This window comes from Hoplias malabaricus, chromosome 5, assembly GCF_029633855.1.
Source record: "Hoplias malabaricus isolate fHopMal1 chromosome 5, fHopMal1.hap1, whole genome shotgun sequence".
Classification (NCBI taxonomy): Eukaryota; Metazoa; Chordata; class Actinopteri; order Characiformes; family Erythrinidae; genus Hoplias; species Hoplias malabaricus.
Window position 1 is genome coordinate 12,939,683 of NC_089804.1, and position 16,390 is coordinate 12,956,072.

At 39.2% G+C, this 16,390-nt stretch overlaps 35 non-coding genes and 13 pseudogenes across 35 annotated transcripts; all 48 read left to right on the forward strand.

Moving 5' to 3' along the window:
• Positions 1-105: 105 nt before the first annotated feature.
• On the forward strand, positions 106-224 carry LOC136698454 (5S ribosomal RNA; annotated as a pseudogene).
• Positions 225-447: 223 nt separating this feature from the next.
• Positions 448-566, forward strand: LOC136698784 (5S ribosomal RNA). The gene has a single exon (XR_010803354.1). It is a non-coding gene; the product is annotated as a 5S ribosomal RNA (ribosomal RNA).
• Positions 567-788: 222 nt separating this feature from the next.
• LOC136698101 (5S ribosomal RNA) lies at positions 789-907 on the forward strand. The gene has a single exon (XR_010802873.1). It is a non-coding gene; the product is annotated as a 5S ribosomal RNA (ribosomal RNA).
• A 222-nt stretch (positions 908-1,129) lies between these two features.
• Positions 1,130-1,248, forward strand: LOC136698102 (5S ribosomal RNA). The gene has a single exon (XR_010802874.1). It is a non-coding gene; the product is annotated as a 5S ribosomal RNA (ribosomal RNA).
• Positions 1,249-1,470: 222 nt separating this feature from the next.
• Positions 1,471-1,589, forward strand: LOC136698455 (5S ribosomal RNA; annotated as a pseudogene).
• Positions 1,590-1,813: 224 nt separating this feature from the next.
• LOC136698785 (5S ribosomal RNA) lies at positions 1,814-1,932 on the forward strand. The gene has a single exon (XR_010803355.1). It is a non-coding gene; the product is annotated as a 5S ribosomal RNA (ribosomal RNA).
• Positions 1,933-2,154: 222 nt separating this feature from the next.
• Positions 2,155-2,273, forward strand: LOC136698456 (5S ribosomal RNA; annotated as a pseudogene).
• Positions 2,274-2,497: 224 nt separating this feature from the next.
• LOC136698457 (5S ribosomal RNA) lies at positions 2,498-2,616 on the forward strand (annotated as a pseudogene).
• Positions 2,617-2,839: 223 nt separating this feature from the next.
• Positions 2,840-2,958, forward strand: LOC136698787 (5S ribosomal RNA). Its single transcript, XR_010803357.1, has one exon. It is a non-coding gene; the product is annotated as a 5S ribosomal RNA (ribosomal RNA).
• Positions 2,959-3,180: 222 nt separating this feature from the next.
• LOC136698103 (5S ribosomal RNA) lies at positions 3,181-3,299 on the forward strand. Its single transcript, XR_010802875.1, has one exon. It is a non-coding gene; the product is annotated as a 5S ribosomal RNA (ribosomal RNA).
• Positions 3,300-3,521: 222 nt separating this feature from the next.
• On the forward strand, positions 3,522-3,640 carry LOC136698104 (5S ribosomal RNA). The gene has a single exon (XR_010802876.1). It is a non-coding gene; the product is annotated as a 5S ribosomal RNA (ribosomal RNA).
• Positions 3,641-3,862: 222 nt separating this feature from the next.
• On the forward strand, positions 3,863-3,981 carry LOC136698105 (5S ribosomal RNA). Its single transcript, XR_010802877.1, has one exon. It is a non-coding gene; the product is annotated as a 5S ribosomal RNA (ribosomal RNA).
• Positions 3,982-4,203: 222 nt separating this feature from the next.
• On the forward strand, positions 4,204-4,322 carry LOC136698458 (5S ribosomal RNA; annotated as a pseudogene).
• Positions 4,323-4,544: 222 nt separating this feature from the next.
• On the forward strand, positions 4,545-4,663 carry LOC136698788 (5S ribosomal RNA). The gene has a single exon (XR_010803358.1). It is a non-coding gene; the product is annotated as a 5S ribosomal RNA (ribosomal RNA).
• A 222-nt stretch (positions 4,664-4,885) lies between these two features.
• On the forward strand, positions 4,886-5,004 carry LOC136698106 (5S ribosomal RNA). The gene has a single exon (XR_010802878.1). It is a non-coding gene; the product is annotated as a 5S ribosomal RNA (ribosomal RNA).
• A 222-nt stretch (positions 5,005-5,226) lies between these two features.
• On the forward strand, positions 5,227-5,345 carry LOC136698107 (5S ribosomal RNA). The gene has a single exon (XR_010802879.1). It is a non-coding gene; the product is annotated as a 5S ribosomal RNA (ribosomal RNA).
• Positions 5,346-5,567: 222 nt separating this feature from the next.
• Positions 5,568-5,686, forward strand: LOC136698108 (5S ribosomal RNA). The gene has a single exon (XR_010802880.1). It is a non-coding gene; the product is annotated as a 5S ribosomal RNA (ribosomal RNA).
• Positions 5,687-5,908: 222 nt separating this feature from the next.
• On the forward strand, positions 5,909-6,027 carry LOC136698109 (5S ribosomal RNA). Its single transcript, XR_010802881.1, has one exon. It is a non-coding gene; the product is annotated as a 5S ribosomal RNA (ribosomal RNA).
• A 221-nt stretch (positions 6,028-6,248) lies between these two features.
• On the forward strand, positions 6,249-6,367 carry LOC136698111 (5S ribosomal RNA). Its single transcript, XR_010802883.1, has one exon. It is a non-coding gene; the product is annotated as a 5S ribosomal RNA (ribosomal RNA).
• Positions 6,368-6,589: 222 nt separating this feature from the next.
• On the forward strand, positions 6,590-6,708 carry LOC136698112 (5S ribosomal RNA). The gene has a single exon (XR_010802884.1). It is a non-coding gene; the product is annotated as a 5S ribosomal RNA (ribosomal RNA).
• A 222-nt stretch (positions 6,709-6,930) lies between these two features.
• On the forward strand, positions 6,931-7,049 carry LOC136698459 (5S ribosomal RNA; annotated as a pseudogene).
• Positions 7,050-7,271: 222 nt separating this feature from the next.
• LOC136698789 (5S ribosomal RNA) lies at positions 7,272-7,390 on the forward strand. The gene has a single exon (XR_010803359.1). It is a non-coding gene; the product is annotated as a 5S ribosomal RNA (ribosomal RNA).
• Positions 7,391-7,612: 222 nt separating this feature from the next.
• LOC136698113 (5S ribosomal RNA) lies at positions 7,613-7,731 on the forward strand. Its single transcript, XR_010802885.1, has one exon. It is a non-coding gene; the product is annotated as a 5S ribosomal RNA (ribosomal RNA).
• Positions 7,732-7,953: 222 nt separating this feature from the next.
• Positions 7,954-8,072, forward strand: LOC136698114 (5S ribosomal RNA). The gene has a single exon (XR_010802886.1). It is a non-coding gene; the product is annotated as a 5S ribosomal RNA (ribosomal RNA).
• Positions 8,073-8,294: 222 nt separating this feature from the next.
• LOC136698115 (5S ribosomal RNA) lies at positions 8,295-8,413 on the forward strand. Its single transcript, XR_010802887.1, has one exon. It is a non-coding gene; the product is annotated as a 5S ribosomal RNA (ribosomal RNA).
• Positions 8,414-8,635: 222 nt separating this feature from the next.
• On the forward strand, positions 8,636-8,754 carry LOC136698460 (5S ribosomal RNA; annotated as a pseudogene).
• Positions 8,755-8,977: 223 nt separating this feature from the next.
• Positions 8,978-9,096, forward strand: LOC136698791 (5S ribosomal RNA). Its single transcript, XR_010803360.1, has one exon. It is a non-coding gene; the product is annotated as a 5S ribosomal RNA (ribosomal RNA).
• A 222-nt stretch (positions 9,097-9,318) lies between these two features.
• LOC136698116 (5S ribosomal RNA) lies at positions 9,319-9,437 on the forward strand. Its single transcript, XR_010802888.1, has one exon. It is a non-coding gene; the product is annotated as a 5S ribosomal RNA (ribosomal RNA).
• Positions 9,438-9,659: 222 nt separating this feature from the next.
• Positions 9,660-9,778, forward strand: LOC136698462 (5S ribosomal RNA; annotated as a pseudogene).
• Positions 9,779-10,001: 223 nt separating this feature from the next.
• Positions 10,002-10,120, forward strand: LOC136698792 (5S ribosomal RNA). Its single transcript, XR_010803361.1, has one exon. It is a non-coding gene; the product is annotated as a 5S ribosomal RNA (ribosomal RNA).
• A 221-nt stretch (positions 10,121-10,341) lies between these two features.
• Positions 10,342-10,460, forward strand: LOC136698117 (5S ribosomal RNA). The gene has a single exon (XR_010802889.1). It is a non-coding gene; the product is annotated as a 5S ribosomal RNA (ribosomal RNA).
• A 222-nt stretch (positions 10,461-10,682) lies between these two features.
• LOC136698118 (5S ribosomal RNA) lies at positions 10,683-10,801 on the forward strand. Its single transcript, XR_010802890.1, has one exon. It is a non-coding gene; the product is annotated as a 5S ribosomal RNA (ribosomal RNA).
• A 222-nt stretch (positions 10,802-11,023) lies between these two features.
• LOC136698463 (5S ribosomal RNA) lies at positions 11,024-11,142 on the forward strand (annotated as a pseudogene).
• A 223-nt stretch (positions 11,143-11,365) lies between these two features.
• LOC136698793 (5S ribosomal RNA) lies at positions 11,366-11,484 on the forward strand. Its single transcript, XR_010803362.1, has one exon. It is a non-coding gene; the product is annotated as a 5S ribosomal RNA (ribosomal RNA).
• Positions 11,485-11,706: 222 nt separating this feature from the next.
• Positions 11,707-11,825, forward strand: LOC136698464 (5S ribosomal RNA; annotated as a pseudogene).
• Positions 11,826-12,049: 224 nt separating this feature from the next.
• On the forward strand, positions 12,050-12,168 carry LOC136698794 (5S ribosomal RNA). Its single transcript, XR_010803363.1, has one exon. It is a non-coding gene; the product is annotated as a 5S ribosomal RNA (ribosomal RNA).
• A 222-nt stretch (positions 12,169-12,390) lies between these two features.
• LOC136698119 (5S ribosomal RNA) lies at positions 12,391-12,509 on the forward strand. The gene has a single exon (XR_010802891.1). It is a non-coding gene; the product is annotated as a 5S ribosomal RNA (ribosomal RNA).
• A 208-nt stretch (positions 12,510-12,717) lies between these two features.
• Positions 12,718-12,836, forward strand: LOC136698120 (5S ribosomal RNA). The gene has a single exon (XR_010802892.1). It is a non-coding gene; the product is annotated as a 5S ribosomal RNA (ribosomal RNA).
• A 222-nt stretch (positions 12,837-13,058) lies between these two features.
• LOC136698465 (5S ribosomal RNA) lies at positions 13,059-13,177 on the forward strand (annotated as a pseudogene).
• A 224-nt stretch (positions 13,178-13,401) lies between these two features.
• Positions 13,402-13,520, forward strand: LOC136698795 (5S ribosomal RNA). The gene has a single exon (XR_010803364.1). It is a non-coding gene; the product is annotated as a 5S ribosomal RNA (ribosomal RNA).
• Positions 13,521-13,742: 222 nt separating this feature from the next.
• LOC136698512 (5S ribosomal RNA) lies at positions 13,743-13,861 on the forward strand (annotated as a pseudogene).
• A 224-nt stretch (positions 13,862-14,085) lies between these two features.
• Positions 14,086-14,204, forward strand: LOC136698796 (5S ribosomal RNA). Its single transcript, XR_010803365.1, has one exon. It is a non-coding gene; the product is annotated as a 5S ribosomal RNA (ribosomal RNA).
• A 222-nt stretch (positions 14,205-14,426) lies between these two features.
• LOC136698122 (5S ribosomal RNA) lies at positions 14,427-14,545 on the forward strand. The gene has a single exon (XR_010802894.1). It is a non-coding gene; the product is annotated as a 5S ribosomal RNA (ribosomal RNA).
• A 208-nt stretch (positions 14,546-14,753) lies between these two features.
• On the forward strand, positions 14,754-14,872 carry LOC136698123 (5S ribosomal RNA). Its single transcript, XR_010802895.1, has one exon. It is a non-coding gene; the product is annotated as a 5S ribosomal RNA (ribosomal RNA).
• Positions 14,873-15,094: 222 nt separating this feature from the next.
• LOC136698124 (5S ribosomal RNA) lies at positions 15,095-15,213 on the forward strand. Its single transcript, XR_010802896.1, has one exon. It is a non-coding gene; the product is annotated as a 5S ribosomal RNA (ribosomal RNA).
• Positions 15,214-15,435: 222 nt separating this feature from the next.
• On the forward strand, positions 15,436-15,554 carry LOC136698125 (5S ribosomal RNA). Its single transcript, XR_010802897.1, has one exon. It is a non-coding gene; the product is annotated as a 5S ribosomal RNA (ribosomal RNA).
• A 224-nt stretch (positions 15,555-15,778) lies between these two features.
• Positions 15,779-15,897, forward strand: LOC136698126 (5S ribosomal RNA). Its single transcript, XR_010802898.1, has one exon. It is a non-coding gene; the product is annotated as a 5S ribosomal RNA (ribosomal RNA).
• Positions 15,898-16,119: 222 nt separating this feature from the next.
• On the forward strand, positions 16,120-16,238 carry LOC136698466 (5S ribosomal RNA; annotated as a pseudogene).
• Positions 16,239-16,390: the final 152 nt, after the last annotated feature.

Below are 16,390 nucleotides of genomic sequence, written 5' to 3' on the forward strand. Positions count from 1 at the left end.
TTTTCATTTGAGGTGTCAGGTGGTCTACCGTTTACAGGCAGCTCTAAAACAAGTATTACTCTTAGAAGAGTATATAGAAATAGTCTTCTACAGCCAGCAGTGATCGCTTACGGCCATACCACTCCTTGAAAGCCCGATCTCGTCTGATCTCGGAAGCGAAGAAGAGTTGGGCCTAGTTAGTACTTGGATGAGAGACTGCCTGGGAATACTAGGTGCTGTAAGCTTTTTAGCTTAAGTTTCTATTATAAAGACAGTAACCACAGTCATTTAAACACAAGAGAAGAAGAAAACTTAAAAAAAACAGACAAAAAAAAAAAAAAAAACGAACTGGAAAGCCAATCATTTTCATTTGAGGTGTCAGGTGGTCTACCGTTTACAGGCAGCTCTAAAACAAGTATTACTCTTAGAAGAGTATATAGAAATAGTCTTCTACAGCCAGCAGTGATCGCTTACGGCCATACCACTCCTTGAAAGCCCGATCCCGTCTGATCTCGGAAGCGAAGAAGAGTTGGGCCTAGTTAGTACTTGGATGGGAGACTGCCTGGGAATACTAGGTGCTGTAAGCTTTTTAGCTTAAGCTTCTATTATAAAGACAGTAACCACAGTCATTTAAACACAAGAGAAGAAGAAAACTTAAAAAAAAAAAACAACTAAAAAGAAAAAACGAACTGGAAAGCCAATCATTTTCATTTGAGGTGTCAGGTGGTCTACCGTTTACAGGCAGCTCTAAAACAAGTATTACTCTTAGAAGAGTATATAGAAATAGTCTTCTACAGCCAGCAGTGATCGCTTACGGCCATACCACTCCTTGAAAGCCCGATCTCGTCTGATCTCGGAAGCGAAGAAGAGTTGGGCCTAGTTAGTACTTGGATGGGAGACTGCCTGGGAATACTAGGTGCTGTAAGCTTTTTAGCTTAAGTTTCTATTATAAAGACAGTAACCACAGTCATTTAAACACAAGAGAAGAAGAAAACTTAAAAAAAAAAAACAACAACAAAAAAAAAACGAACTGGAAAGCCAATCATTTTCATTTGAGGTGTCAGGTGGTATACCGTTTACAGGCAGCTCTAAAACAAGTATTACTCTTAGAAGAGTATATAGAAATAGTCTTCTACAGCCAGCAGTGATCGCTTACGGCCATACCACTCCTTGAAAGCCCGATCTCGTCTGATCTCGGAAGCGAAGAAGAGTTGGGCCTAGTTAGTACTTGGATGGGAGACTGCCTGGGAATACTAGGTGCTGTAAGCTTTTTAGCTTAAGCTTCTATTATAAAGACAGTAACCACAGTCATTTAAACACAAGAGAAGAAGAAAACTTAAAAAAAAAAAACAACTAAAAAGAAAAAACGAACTGGAAAGCCAATCATTTTCATTTGAGGTGTCAGGTGGTCTACCGTTTACAGGCAGCTCTAAAACAAGTATTACTCTTAGAAGAGTATATAGAAATAGTCTTCTACAGCCAGCAGTGATCGCTTACGGCCATACCACTCCTTGAAAGCCCGATCTCGTCTGATCTCGGAAGCGAAGAAGAGTTGGGCCTAGTTAGTACTTGGATGAGAGACTGCCTGGGAATACTAGGTGCTGTAAGCTTTTTAGCTTAAGTTTCTATTATAAAGACAGTAACCACAGTCATTTAAACACAAGAGAAGAAGAAAACTTAAAAAAAACAGACAAAAAAAAAAAAAAAAAACGAACTGGAAAGCCAATCATTTTCATTTGAGGTGTCAGGTGGTCTACCGTTTACAGGCAGCTCTAAAACAAGTATTACTCTTAGAAGAGTATATAGAAATAGTCTTCTACAGCCAGCAGTGATCGCTTACGGCCATACCACTCCTTGAAAGCCCGATCCCGTCTGATCTCGGAAGCGAAGAAGAGTTGGGCCTAGTTAGTACTTGGATGGGAGACTGCCTGGGAATACTAGGTGCTGTAAGCTTTTTAGCTTAAGCTTCTATTATAAAGACAGTAACCACAGTCATTTAAACACAAGAGAAGAAGAAAACTTAAAAAAAAAAAACAACTAAAAAGAAAAAACGAACTGGAAAGCCAATCATTTTCATTTGAGGTGTCAGGTGGTCTACCGTTTACAGGCAGCTCTAAAACAAGTATTACTCTTAGAAGAGTATATAGAAATAGTCTTCTACAGCCAGCAGTGATCGCTTACGGCCATACCACTCCTTGAAAGCCCGATCTCGTCTGATCTCGGAAGCGAAGAAGAGTTGGGCCTAGTTAGTACTTGGATGAGAGACTGCCTGGGAATACTAGGTGCTGTAAGCTTTTTAGCTTAAGTTTCTATTATAAAGACAGTAACCACAGTCATTTAAACACAAGAGAAGAAGAAAACTTAAAAAAAACAGACAAAAAAAAAAAAAAAAAACGAACTGGAAAGCCAATCATTTTCATTTGAGGTGTCAGGTGGTCTACCGTTTACAGGCAGCTCTAAAACAAGTATTACTCTTAGAAGAGTATATAGAAATAGTCTTCTACAGCCAGCAGTGATCGCTTACGGCCATACCACTCCTTGAAAGCCCGATCTCGTCTGATCTCGGAAGCGAAGAAGAGTTGGGCCTAGTTAGTACTTGGATGAGAGACTGCCTGGGAATACTAGGTGCTGTAAGCTTTTTAGCTTAAGTTTCTATTATAAAGACAGTAACCACAGTCATTTAAACACAAGAGAAGAAGAAAACTTAAAAAAAACAGACAAAAAAAAAAAAAAAAACGAACTGGAAAGCCAATCATTTTCATTTGAGGTGTCAGGTGGTCTACCGTTTACAGGCAGCTCTAAAACAAGTATTACTCTTAGAAGAGTATATAGAAATAGTCTTCTACAGCCAGCAGTGATCGCTTACGGCCATACCACTCCTTGAAAGCCCGATCCCGTCTGATCTCGGAAGCGAAGAAGAGTTGGGCCTAGTTAGTACTTGGATGGGAGACTGCCTGGGAATACTAGGTGCTGTAAGCTTTTTAGCTTAAGCTTCTATTATAAAGACAGTAACCACAGTCATTTAAACACAAGAGAAGAAGAAAACTTAAAAAAAAAAAACAACTAAAAAGAAAAAACGAACTGGAAAGCCAATCATTTTCATTTGAGGTGTCAGGTGGTCTACCGTTTACAGGCAGCTCTAAAACAAGTATTACTCTTAGAAGAGTATATAGAAATAGTCTTCTACAGCCAGCAGTGATCGCTTACGGCCATACCACTCCTTGAAAGCCCGATCTCGTCTGATCTCGGAAGCGAAGAAGAGTTGGGCCTAGTTAGTACTTGGATGGGAGACTGCCTGGGAATACTAGGTGCTGTAAGCTTTTTAGCTTAAGTTTCTATTATAAAGACAGTAACCACAGTCATTTAAACACAAGAGAAGAAGAAAACTTAAAAAAAAAAAACAACAACAAAAAAAAAACGAACTGGAAAGCCAATCATTTTCATTTGAGGTGTCAGGTGGTATACCGTTTACAGGCAGCTCTAAAACAAGTATTACTCTTAGAAGAGTATATAGAAATAGTCTTCTACAGCCAGCAGTGATCGCTTACGGCCATACCACTCCTTGAAAGCCCGATCTCGTCTGATCTCGGAAGCGAAGAAGAGTTGGGCCTAGTTAGTACTTGGATGGGAGACTGCCTGGGAATACTAGGTGCTGTAAGCTTTTTAGCTTAAGTTTCTATTATAAAGACAGTAACCACAGTCATTTAAACACAAGAGAAGAAGAAAACTTAAAAAAAAAAAACAACAACAAAAAAAAAACGAACTGGAAAGCCAATCATTTTCATTTGAGGTGTCAGGTGGTATACCGTTTACAGGCAGCTCTAAAACAAGTATTACTCTTAGAAGAGTATATAGAAATAGTCTTCTACAGCCAGCAGTGATCGCTTACGGCCATACCACTCCTTGAAAGCCCGATCTCGTCTGATCTCGGAAGCGAAGAAGAGTTGGGCCTAGTTAGTACTTGGATGGGAGACTGCCTGGGAATACTAGGTGCTGTAAGCTTTTTAGCTTAAGCTTCTATTATAAAGACAGTAACCACAGTCATTTAAACACAAGAGAAGAAGAAAACTTAAAAAAAAAAAACAACTAAAAAGAAAAAACGAACTGGAAAGCCAATCATTTTCATTTGAGGTGTCAGGTGGTCTACCGTTTACAGGCAGCTCTAAAACAAGTATTACTCTTAGAAGAGTATATAGAAATAGTCTTCTACAGCCAGCAGTGATCGCTTACGGCCATACCACTCCTTGAAAGCCCGATCTCGTCTGATCTCGGAAGCGAAGAAGAGTTGGGCCTAGTTAGTACTTGGATGAGAGACTGCCTGGGAATACTAGGTGCTGTAAGCTTTTTAGCTTAAGTTTCTATTATAAAGACAGTAACCACAGTCATTTAAACACAAGAGAAGAAGAAAACTTAAAAAAAACAAAAAAAAAAAAAAAAAAAACGAACTGGAAAGCCAATCATTTTCATTTGAGGTGTCAGGTGGTCTACCGTTTACAGGCAGCTCTAAAACAAGTATTACTCTTAGAAGAGTATATAGAAATAGTCTTCTACAGCCAGCAGTGATCGCTTACGGCCATACCACTCCTTGAAAGCCCGATCCCGTCTGATCTCGGAAGCGAAGAAGAGTTGGGCCTAGTTAGTACTTGGATGGGAGACTGCCTGGGAATACTAGGTGCTGTAAGCTTTTTAGCTTAAGCTTCTATTATAAAGACAGTAACCACAGTCATTTAAACACAAGAGAAGAAGAAAACTTAAAAAAAAAAAACAACTAAAAAGAAAAAACGAACTGGAAAGCCAATCATTTTCATTTGAGGTGTCAGGTGGTCTACCGTTTACAGGCAGCTCTAAAACAAGTATTACTCTTAGAAGAGTATATAGAAATAGTCTTCTACAGCCAGCAGTGATCGCTTACGGCCATACCACTCCTTGAAAGCCCGATCTCGTCTGATCTCGGAAGCGAAGAAGAGTTGGGCCTAGTTAGTACTTGGATGGGAGACTGCCTGGGAATACTAGGTGCTGTAAGCTTTTTAGCTTAAGTTTCTATTATAAAGACAGTAACCACAGTCATTTAAACACAAGAGAAGAAGAAAACTTAAAAAAAAAAAACAACAACAAAAAAAAAACGAACTGGAAAGCCAATCATTTTCATTTGAGGTGTCAGGTGGTATACCGTTTACAGGCAGCTCTAAAACAAGTATTACTCTTAGAAGAGTATATAGAAATAGTCTTCTACAGCCAGCAGTGATCGCTTACGGCCATACCACTCCTTGAAAGCCCGATCTCGTCTGATCTCGGAAGCGAAGAAGAGTTGGGCCTAGTTAGTACTTGGATGGGAGACTGCCTGGGAATACTAGGTGCTGTAAGCTTTTTAGCTTAAGTTTCTATTATAAAGACAGTAACCACAGTCATTTAAACACAAGAGAAGAAGAAAACTTAAAAAAAAAAAACAACAACAAAAAAAAAACGAACTGGAAAGCCAATCATTTTCATTTGAGGTGTCAGGTGGTATACCGTTTACAGGCAGCTCTAAAACAAGTATTACTCTTAGAAGAGTATATAGAAATAGTCTTCTACAGCCAGCAGTGATCGCTTACGGCCATACCACTCCTTGAAAGCCCGATCTCGTCTGATCTCGGAAGCGAAGAAGAGTTGGGCCTAGTTAGTACTTGGATGGGAGACTGCCTGGGAATACTAGGTGCTGTAAGCTTTTTAGCTTAAGCTTCTATTATAAAGACAGTAACCACAGTCATTTAAACACAAGAGAAGAAGAAAACTTAAAAAAAAAAAACAACTAAAAAGAAAAAACGAACTGGAAAGCCAATCATTTTCATTTGAGGTGTCAGGTGGTCTACCGTTTACAGGCAGCTCTAAAACAAGTATTACTCTTAGAAGAGTATATAGAAATAGTCTTCTACAGCCAGCAGTGATCGCTTACGGCCATACCACTCCTTGAAAGCCCGATCTCGTCTGATCTCGGAAGCGAAGAAGAGTTGGGCCTAGTTAGTACTTGGATGGGAGACTGCCTGGGAATACTAGGTGCTGTAAGCTTTTTAGCTTAAGTTTCTATTATAAAGACAGTAACCACAGTCATTTAAACACAAGAGAAGAAGAAAACTTAAAAAAAAAAACAACAACAAAAAAAAAACGAACTGGAAAGCCAATCATTTTCATTTGAGGTGTCAGGTGGTATACCGTTTACAGGCAGCTCTAAAACAAGTATTACTCTTAGAAGAGTATATAGAAATAGTCTTCTACAGCCAGCAGTGATCGCTTACGGCCATACCACTCCTTGAAAGCCCGATCTCGTCTGATCTCGGAAGCGAAGAAGAGTTGGGCCTAGTTAGTACTTGGATGGGAGACTGCCTGGGAATACTAGGTGCTGTAAGCTTTTTAGCTTAAGTTTCTATTATAAAGACAGTAACCACAGTCATTTAAACACAAGAGAAGAAGAAAACTTAAAAAAAAAAAACAACAACAAAAAAAAAACGAACTGGAAAGCCAATCATTTTCATTTGAGGTGTCAGGTGGTATACCGTTTACAGGCAGCTCTAAAACAAGTATTACTCTTAGAAGAGTATATAGAAATAGTCTTCTACAGCCAGCAGTGATCGCTTACGGCCATACCACTCCTTGAAAGCCCGATCTCGTCTGATCTCGGAAGCGAAGAAGAGTTGGGCCTAGTTAGTACTTGGATGGGAGACTGCCTGGGAATACTAGGTGCTGTAAGCTTTTTAGCTTAAGCTTCTATTATAAAGACAGTAACCACAGTCATTTAAACACAAGAGAAGAAGAAAACTTAAAAAAAAAAAACAACTAAAAAGAAAAAACGAACTGGAAAGCCAATCATTTTCATTTGAGGTGTCAGGTGGTCTACCGTTTACAGGCAGCTCTAAAACAAGTATTACTCTTAGAAGAGTATATAGAAATAGTCTTCTACAGCCAGCAGTGATCGCTTACGGCCATACCACTCCTTGAAAGCCCGATCTCGTCTGATCTCGGAAGCGAAGAAGAGTTGGGCCTAGTTAGTACTTGGATGAGAGACTGCCTGGGAATACTAGGTGCTGTAAGCTTTTTAGCTTAAGTTTCTATTATAAAGACAGTAACCACAGTCATTTAAACACAAGAGAAGAAGAAAACTTAAAAAAAACAAAAAAAAAAAAAAAAAAAACGAACTGGAAAGCCAATCATTTTCATTTGAGGTGTCAGGTGGTCTACCGTTTACAGGCAGCTCTAAAACAAGTATTACTCTTAGAAGAGTATATAGAAATAGTCTTCTACAGCCAGCAGTGATCGCTTACGGCCATACCACTCCTTGAAAGCCCGATCCCGTCTGATCTCGGAAGCGAAGAAGAGTTGGGCCTAGTTAGTACTTGGATGGGAGACTGCCTGGGAATACTAGGTGCTGTAAGCTTTTTAGCTTAAGCTTCTATTATAAAGACAGTAACCACAGTCATTTAAACACAAGAGAAGAAGAAAACTTAAAAAAAAAAAACAACTAAAAAGAAAAAACGAACTGGAAAGCCAATCATTTTCATTTGAGGTGTCAGGTGGTCTACCGTTTACAGGCAGCTCTAAAACAAGTATTACTCTTAGAAGAGTATATAGAAATAGTCTTCTACAGCCAGCAGTGATCGCTTACGGCCATACCACTCCTTGAAAGCCCGATCTCGTCTGATCTCGGAAGCGAAGAAGAGTTGGGCCTAGTTAGTACTTGGATGGGAGACTGCCTGGGAATACTAGGTGCTGTAAGCTTTTTAGCTTAAGTTTCTATTATAAAGACAGTAACCACAGTCATTTAAACACAAGAGAAGAAGAAAACTTAAAAAAAAAAAACAACAACAAAAAAAAAACGAACTGGAAAGCCAATCATTTTCATTTGAGGTGTCAGGTGGTATACCGTTTACAGGCAGCTCTAAAACAAGTATTACTCTTAGAAGAGTATATAGAAATAGTCTTCTACAGCCAGCAGTGATCGCTTACGGCCATACCACTCCTTGAAAGCCCGATCTCGTCTGATCTCGGAAGCGAAGAAGAGTTGGGCCTAGTTAGTACTTGGATGGGAGACTGCCTGGGAATACTAGGTGCTGTAAGCTTTTTAGCTTAAGTTTCTATTATAAAGACAGTAACCACAGTCATTTAAACACAAGAGAAGAAGAAAACTTAAAAAAAAAAAACAACAACAAAAAAAAAACGAACTGGAAAGCCAATCATTTTCATTTGAGGTGTCAGGTGGTATACCGTTTACAGGCAGCTCTAAAACAAGTATTACTCTTAGAAGAGTATATAGAAATAGTCTTCTACAGCCAGCAGTGATCGCTTACGGCCATACCACTCCTTGAAAGCCCGATCTCGTCTGATCTCGGAAGCGAAGAAGAGTTGGGCCTAGTTAGTACTTGGATGGGAGACTGCCTGGGAATACTAGGTGCTGTAAGCTTTTTAGCTTAAGCTTCTATTATAAAGACAGTAACCACAGTCATTTAAACACAAGAGAAGAAGAAAACTTAAAAAAAAAAAACAACTAAAAAGAAAAAACGAACTGGAAAGCCAATCATTTTCATTTGAGGTGTCAGGTGGTCTACCGTTTACAGGCAGCTCTAAAACAAGTATTACTCTTAGAAGAGTATATAGAAATAGTCTTCTACAGCCAGCAGTGATCGCTTACGGCCATACCACTCCTTGAAAGCCCGATCTCGTCTGATCTCGGAAGCGAAGAAGAGTTGGGCCTAGTTAGTACTTGGATGAGAGACTGCCTGGGAATACTAGGTGCTGTAAGCTTTTTAGCTTAAGTTTCTATTATAAAGACAGTAACCACAGTCATTTAAACACAAGAGAAGAAGAAAACTTAAAAAAAACAAAAAAAAAAAAAAAAAAAAACGAACTGGAAAGCCAATCATTTTCATTTGAGGTGTCAGGTGGTCTACCGTTTACAGGCAGCTCTAAAACAAGTATTACTCTTAGAAGAGTATATAGAAATAGTCTTCTACAGCCAGCAGTGATCGCTTACGGCCATACCACTCCTTGAAAGCCCGATCCCGTCTGATCTCGGAAGCGAAGAAGAGTTGGGCCTAGTTAGTACTTGGATGGGAGACTGCCTGGGAATACTAGGTGCTGTAAGCTTTTTAGCTTAAGTTTCTATTATAAAGACAGTAACCACAGTCATTTAAACACAAGAGAAGAAGAAAACTTAAAAAAAAAAAACAACAACAAAAAAAAAACGAACTGGAAAGCCAATCATTTTCATTTGAGGTGTCAGGTGGTATACCGTTTACAGGCAGCTCTAAAACAAGTATTACTCTTAGAAGAGTATATAGAAATAGTCTTCTACAGCCAGCAGTGATCGCTTACGGCCATACCACTCCTTGAAAGCCCGATCTCGTCTGATCTCGGAAGCGAAGAAGAGTTGGGCCTAGTTAGTACTTGGATGGGAGACTGCCTGGGAATACTAGGTGCTGTAAGCTTTTTAGCTTAAGCTTCTATTATAAAGACAGTAACCACAGTCATTTAAACACAAGAGAAGAAGAAAACTTAAAAAAAAAAAACAACTAAAAAGAAAAAACGAACTGGAAAGCCAATCATTTTCATTTGAGGTGTCAGGTGGTCTACCGTTTACAGGCAGCTCTAAAACAAGTATTACTCTTAGAAGAGTATATAGAAATAGTCTTCTACAGCCAGCAGTGATCGCTTACGGCCATACCACTCCTTGAAAGCCCGATCTCGTCTGATCTCGGAAGCGAAGAAGAGTTGGGCCTAGTTAGTACTTGGATGAGAGACTGCCTGGGAATACTAGGTGCTGTAAGCTTTTTAGCTTAAGTTTCTATTATAAAGACAGTAACCACAGTCATTTAAACACAAGAGAAGAAGAAAACTTAAAAAAAACAGACAAAAAAAAAAAAAAAAACGAACTGGAAAGCCAATCATTTTCATTTGAGGTGTCAGGTGGTCTACCGTTTACAGGCAGCTCTAAAACAAGTATTACTCTTAGAAGAGTATATAGAAATAGTCTTCTACAGCCAGCAGTGATCGCTTACGGCCATACCACTCCTTGAAAGCCCGATCCCGTCTGATCTCGGAAGCGAAGAAGAGTTGGGCCTAGTTAGTACTTGGATGGGAGACTGCCTGGGAATACTAGGTGCTGTAAGCTTTTTAGCTTAAGCTTCTATTATAAAGACAGTAACCACAGTCATTTAAACACAAGAGAAGAAGAAAACTTAAAAAAAAAAAACAACAAAAAAAAAAAACGAACTGGAAAGCCAATCATTTTCATTTGAGGTGTCAGGTGGTATACCGTTTACAGGCAGCTCTAAAACAAGTATTACTCTTAGAAGAGTATATAGAAATAGTCTTCTACAGCCAGCAGTGATCGCTTACGGCCATACCACTCCTTGAAAGCCCGATCTCGTCTGATCTCGGAAGCGAAGAAGAGTTGGGCCTAGTTAGTACTTGGATGGGAGACTGCCTGGGAATACTAGGTGCTGTAAGCTTTTTAGCTTAAGTTTCTATTATAAAGACAGTAACCACAGTCATTTAAACACAAGAGAAGAAGAAAACTTAAAAAAAAAAAACAACAACAAAAAAAAAACGAACTGGAAAGCCAATCATTTTCATTTGAGGTGTCAGGTGGTATACCGTTTACAGGCAGCTCTAAAACAAGTATTACTCTTAGAAGAGTATATAGAAATAGTCTTCTACAGCCAGCAGTGATCGCTTACGGCCATACCACTCCTTGAAAGCCCGATCTCGTCTGATCTCGGAAGCGAAGAAGAGTTGGGCCTAGTTAGTACTTGGATGGGAGACTGCCTGGGAATACTAGGTGCTGTAAGCTTTTTAGCTTAAGCTTCTATTATAAAGACAGTAACCACAGTCATTTAAACACAAGAGAAGAAGAAAACTTAAAAAAAAAAAACAACTAAAAAGAAAAAACGAACTGGAAAGCCAATCATTTTCATTTGAGGTGTCAGGTGGTCTACCGTTTACAGGCAGCTCTAAAACAAGTATTACTCTTAGAAGAGTATATAGAAATAGTCTTCTACAGCCAGCAGTGATCGCTTACGGCCATACCACTCCTTGAAAGCCCGATCTCGTCTGATCTCGGAAGCGAAGAAGAGTTGGGCCTAGTTAGTACTTGGATGAGAGACTGCCTGGGAATACTAGGTGCTGTAAGCTTTTTAGCTTAAGTTTCTATTATAAAGACAGTAACCACAGTCATTTAAACACAAGAGAAGAAGAAAACTTAAAAAAAACAGACAAAAAAAAAAAAAAAAACGAACTGGAAAGCCAATCATTTTCATTTGAGGTGTCAGGTGGTCTACCGTTTACAGGCAGCTCTAAAACAAGTATTACTCTTAGAAGAGTATATAGAAATAGTCTTCTACAGCCAGCAGTGATCGCTTACGGCCATACCACTCCTTGAAAGCCCGATCCCGTCTGATCTCGGAAGCGAAGAAGAGTTGGGCCTAGTTAGTACTTGGATGGGAGACTGCCTGGGAATACTAGGTGCTGTAAGCTTTTTAGCTTAAGCTTCTATTATAAAGACAGTAACCACAGTCATTTAAACACAAGAGAAGAAGAAAACTTAAAAAAAAAAAACAACTAAAAAGAAAAAACGAACTGGAAAGCCAATCATTTTCATTTGAGGTGTCAGGTGGTCTACCGTTTACAGGCAGCTCTAAAACAAGTATTACTCTTAGAAGAGTATATAGAAATAGTCTTCTACAGCCAGCAGTGATCGCTTACGGCCATACCACTCCTTGAAAGCCCGATCTCGTCTGATCTCGGAAGCGAAGAAGAGTTGGGCCTAGTTAGTACTTGGATGAGAGACTGCCTGGGAATACTAGGTGCTGTAAGCTTTTTAGCTTAAGTTTCTATTATAAAGACAGTAACCACAGTCATTTAAACACAAGAGAAGAAGAAAACTTAAAAAAAACAGACAAAAAAAAAAAAAAAAAACGAACTGGAAAGCCAATCATTTTCATTTGAGGTGTCAGGTGGTCTACCGTTTACAGGCAGCTCTAAAACAAGTATTACTCTTAGAAGAGTATATAGAAATAGTCTTCTACAGCCAGCAGTGATCGCTTACGGCCATACCACTCCTTGAAAGCCCGATCCCGTCTGATCTCGGAAGCGAAGAAGAGTTGGGCCTAGTTAGTACTTGGATGGGAGACTGCCTGGGAATACTAGGTGCTGTAAGCTTTTTAGCTTAAGCTTCTATTATAAAGACAGTAACCACAGTCATTTAAACACAAGAGAAGAAGAAAACTTAAAAAAAAAAAACAACTAAAAAGAAAAAACGAACTGGAAAGCCAATCATTTTCATTTGAGGTGTCAGGTGGTCTACCGTTTACAGGCAGCTCTAAAACAAGTATTACTCTTAGAAGAGTATATAGAAATAGTCTTCTACAGCCAGCAGTGATCGCTTACGGCCATACCACTCCTTGAAAGCCCGATCTCGTCTGATCTCGGAAGCGAAGAAGAGTTGGGCCTAGTTAGTACTTGGATGGGAGACTGCCTGGGAATACTAGGTGCTGTAAGCTTTTTAGCTTAAGTTTCTATTATAAAGACAGTAACCACAGTCATTTAAACACAAGAGAAGAAGAAAACTTAAAAAAAAAAAAAAACGAACTGGAAAGTCAATCATTTTCATTTGAGGTGTCAGGTGGTCTACCGTTTACAGGCAGCTCTAAAACAAGTATTACTCTTAGAAGAGTATATAGAAATAGTCTTCTACAGCCAGCAGTGATCGCTTACGGCCATACCACTCCTTGAAAGCCCGATCTCGTCTGATCTCGGAAGCGAAGAAGAGTTGGGCCTAGTTAGTACTTGGATGGGAGACTGCCTGGGAATACTAGGTGCTGTAAGCTTTTTAGCTTAAGTTTCTATTATAAAGACAGTAACCACAGTCATTTAAACACAAGAGAAGAAGAAAACTTAAAAAAAAAAAACAACAACAAAAAAAAAACGAACTGGAAAGCCAATCATTTTCATTTGAGGTGTCAGGTGGTATACCGTTTACAGGCAGCTCTAAAACAAGTATTACTCTTAGAAGAGTATATAGAAATAGTCTTCTACAGCCAGCAGTGATCGCTTACGGCCATACCACTCCTTGAAAGCCCGATCTCGTCTGATCTCGGAAGCGAAGAAGAGTTGGGCCTAGTTAGTACTTGGATGAGAGACTGCCTGGGAATACTAGGTGCTGTAAGCTTTTTAGCTTAAGTTTCTATTATAAAGACAGTAACCACAGTCATTTAAACACAAGAGAAGAAGAAAACTTAAAAAAAACAGACAAAAAAAAAAAAAAAAAACGAACTGGAAAGCCAATCATTTTCATTTGAGGTGTCAGGTGGTCTACCGTTTACAGGCAGCTCTAAAACAAGTATTACTCTTAGAAGAGTATATAGAAATAGTCTTCTACAGCCAGCAGTGATCGCTTACGGCCATACCACTCCTTGAAAGCCCGATCCCGTCTGATCTCGGAAGCGAAGAAGAGTTGGGCCTAGTTAGTACTTGGATGGGAGACTGCCTGGGAATACTAGGTGCTGTAAGCTTTTTAGCTTAAGCTTCTATTATAAAGACAGTAACCACAGTCATTTAAACACAAGAGAAGAAGAAAACTTAAAAAAAAAAAACAACTAAAAAGAAAAAACGAACTGGAAAGCCAATCATTTTCATTTGAGGTGTCAGGTGGTCTACCGTTTACAGGCAGCTCTAAAACAAGTATTACTCTTAGAAGAGTATATAGAAATAGTCTTCTACAGCCAGCAGTGATCGCTTACGGCCATACCACTCCTTGAAAGCCCGATCTCGTCTGATCTCGGAAGCGAAGAAGAGTTGGGCTTAGTTAGTACTTGGATGAGAGACTGCCTGGGAATACTAGGTGCTGTAAGCTTTTTAGCTTAAGTTTCTATTATAAAGACAGTAACCACAGTCATTTAAACACAAGAGAAGAAGAAAACTTAAAAAAAACAGACAAAAAAAAAAAAAAAAAACGAACTGGAAAGCCAATCATTTTCATTTGAGGTGTCAGGTGGTCTACCGTTTACAGGCAGCTCTAAAACAAGTATTACTCTTAGAAGAGTATATAGAAATAGTCTTCTACAGCCAGCAGTGATCGCTTACGGCCATACCACTCCTTGAAAGCCCGATCCCGTCTGATCTCGGAAGCGAAGAAGAGTTGGGCCTAGTTAGTACTTGGATGGGAGACTGCCTGGGAATACTAGGTGCTGTAAGCTTTTTAGCTTAAGCTTCTAATATAAAGACAGTAACCACAGTCATTTAAACACAAGAGAAGAAGAAAACTTAAAAAAAAAAAACAACTAAAAAGAAAAAACGAACTGGAAAGCCAATCATTTTCATTTGAGGTGTCAGGTGGTCTACCGTTTACAGGCAGCTCTAAAACAAGTATTACTCTTAGAAGAGTATATAGAAATAGTCTTCTACAGCCAGCAGTGATCGCTTACGGCCATACCACTCCTTGAAAGCCCGATCTCGTCTGATCTCGGAAGCGAAGAAGAGTTGGGCCTAGTTAGTACTTGGATGGGAGACTGCCTGGGAATACTAGGTGCTGTAAGCTTTTTAGCTTAAGTTTCTATTATAAAGACAGTAACCACAGTCATTTAAACACAAGAGAAGAAGAAAACTTAAAAAAAAAAAAAAACGAACTGGAAAGTCAATCATTTTCATTTGAGGTGTCAGGTGGTCTACCGTTTACAGGCAGCTCTAAAACAAGTATTACTCTTAGAAGAGTATATAGAAATAGTCTTCTACAGCCAGCAGTGATCGCTTACGGCCATACCACTCCTTGAAAGCCCGATCTCGTCTGATCTCGGAAGCGAAGAAGAGTTGGGCCTAGTTAGTACTTGGATGGGAGACTGCCTGGGAATACTAGGTGCTGTAAGCTTTTTAGCTTAAGTTTCTATTATAAAGACAGTAACCACAGTCATTTAAACACAAGAGAAGAAGAAAACTTAAAAAAAAAAAACAACAACAAAAAAAAAACGAACTGGAAAGCCAATCATTTTCATTTGAGGTGTCAGGTGGTATACCGTTTACAGGCAGCTCTAAAACAAGTATTACTCTTAGAAGAGTATATAGAAATAGTCTTCTACAGCCAGCAGTGATCGCTTACGGCCATACCACTCCTTGAAAGCCCGATCTCGTCTGATCTCGGAAGCGAAGAAGAGTTGGGCCTAGTTAGTACTTGGATGGGAGACTGCCTGGGAATACTAGGTGCTGTAAGCTTTTTAGCTTAAGCTTCTATTATAAAGACAGTAACCACAGTCATTTAAACACAAGAGAAGAAGAAAACTTAAAAAAAAAAAACAACTAAAAAGAAAAAACGAACTGGAAAGCCAATCATTTTCATTTGAGGTGTCAGGTGGTCTACCGTTTACAGGCAGCTCTAAAACAAGTATTACTCTTAGAAGAGTATATAGAAATAGTCTTCTACAGCCAGCAGTGATCGCTTACGGCCATACCACTCCTTGAAAGCCCGATCTCGTCTGATCTCGGAAGCGAAGAAGAGTTGGGCCTAGTTAGTACTTGGATGGGAGACTGCCTGGGAATACTAGGTGCTGTAAGCTTTTTAGCTTAAGTTTCTATTATAAAGACAGTAACCACAGTCATTTAAACACAAGAGAAGAAGAAAACTTAAAAAAAACAGACAAAAAAAACAAAAAAAAACGAACTGGAAAGCCAATCATTTTCATTTGAGGTGTCAGGTGGTATACCGTTTACAGGCAGCTCTAAAACAAGTATTACTCTTAGAAGAGTATATAGAAATAGTCTTCTACAGCCAGCAGTGATCGCTTACGGCCATACCACTCCTTGAAAGCCCGATCTCGTCTGATCTCGGAAGCGAAGAAGAGTTGGGCCTAGTTAGTACTTGGATGGGAGACTGCCTGGGAATACTAGGTGCTGTAAGCTTTTTAGCTTAAGCTTCTATTATAAAGACAGTAACCACAGTCATTTAAACACAAGAGAAGAAGAAAACTTAAAAAAAACAAAACAAAAAAAAAAAAAAACGAACTGGAAAGCCAATCATTTTCATTTGAGGTGTCAGGTGGTCTACCGTTTACAGGCAGCTCTAAAACAAGTATTACTCTTAGAAGAGTATATAGAAATAGTCTTCTACAGCCAGCAGTGATCGCTTACGGCCATACCACTCCTTGAAAGCCCGATCTCGTCTGATCTCGGAAGCGAAGAAGAGTTGGGCCTAGTTAGTACTTGGATGAGAGACTGCCTGGGAATACTAGGTGCTGTAAGCTTTTTAGCTTAAGTTTCTATTATAAAGACAGTAACCACAGTCATTTAAACACAAGAGAAGAAGAAAACTTAAAAAAAACAGACAAAAAAAAAAAAAAAAAACGAACTGGAAAGCCAATCATTTTCATTTGAGGTGTCAGGTGGTCTACCGTTT